Genomic DNA, 828 nt, shown 5'->3' on the forward strand with positions numbered 1-828 from the left:
TCGATTCCAGTCAAGGGCATGTACCTTGGTTGCGGGCACATCCCCAGTAGGGGGTGTGCAGGAGGCAGCTGATCGATGTTTCTCTCCCATCGATGTTTCTGACTCTCTATCCCTCTCTGTAAAAAATCAATTTTTTTTAAAGTATCCTAAAAGAAAAGGAAAAGAACAAGTCCTAGCCTGGGTAGCATAGGAACAACGGAAATTTACCTCTTAGTTCTGCAGGCTGGATGTCCAGGGTGAAGGTGTCCAAGACTCCGTGTCTGGCGAGAGCCCTCTCCCAGGTTCATGGACTGCCTCCTCTTGGTTTGGCCTCACCTGGAGGAAGGGGCAAGGGGGCTTTTGGGGGCCTCCGATCGGGACACCACACCCACTGGGGGACAGATGGGATGACTGCCCAGGAATGGGGTTCAGCCAAGCGCGGGGGTGGGGTGGGGGAGAGACAGAGAGAGAGAGAGAGAGAGAGAGAGATCCTAGAAATGCCAGGATTGGGAGCTGGGGGAGCAGACAAGCACGCGGCATGAGGGCATCTCATTGGTGCCCTGGAATGTCACTAAGCCCCGGGGAGGGAGGGCCATAAAGGGAACCTGTGTGGGGGCAGCCTGACCAAACGGGCCGCTGGGCCTCTGGGTGGGGTGCGCACGGCCCCTTTGGGGTGATGTTCGGCAGCAGAAAAATACGGTTTTAATGACTGACACCGACCGTGCTTGCGGCCTTAGCAGCATCTGAGGGGACAAGCGGCAGAACGCACACGGGGACAGGGACCCCCGGCCGCCCCTTTGGGGAAGCCCAGAACCGTCCCTTCCCGCAGCCCCTGTGAGCCCCGCCCCG

At 58.6% G+C, this 828-nt stretch overlaps 1 long non-coding RNA gene across 1 annotated transcript in view; it reads right to left on the reverse strand.

The window, feature by feature from the left end:
• Positions 1-207: 207 nt before the first annotated feature.
• Positions 208-828, reverse strand: part of LOC106725319 — a 3,248-nt gene continuing 2,627 nt past the window's right edge. The window contains exon 3 of the long non-coding RNA XR_001361184.1: positions 208-315. This is a non-coding gene — a long non-coding RNA (uncharacterized LOC106725319). The remainder of the gene's footprint in view (positions 316-828) is intronic.

Source organism: Myotis brandtii, unplaced genomic scaffold (genome assembly GCF_000412655.1).
Source record: "Myotis brandtii unplaced genomic scaffold, ASM41265v1 scaffold1554, whole genome shotgun sequence".
Classification (NCBI taxonomy): domain Eukaryota; kingdom Metazoa; phylum Chordata; class Mammalia; order Chiroptera; family Vespertilionidae; genus Myotis; species Myotis brandtii.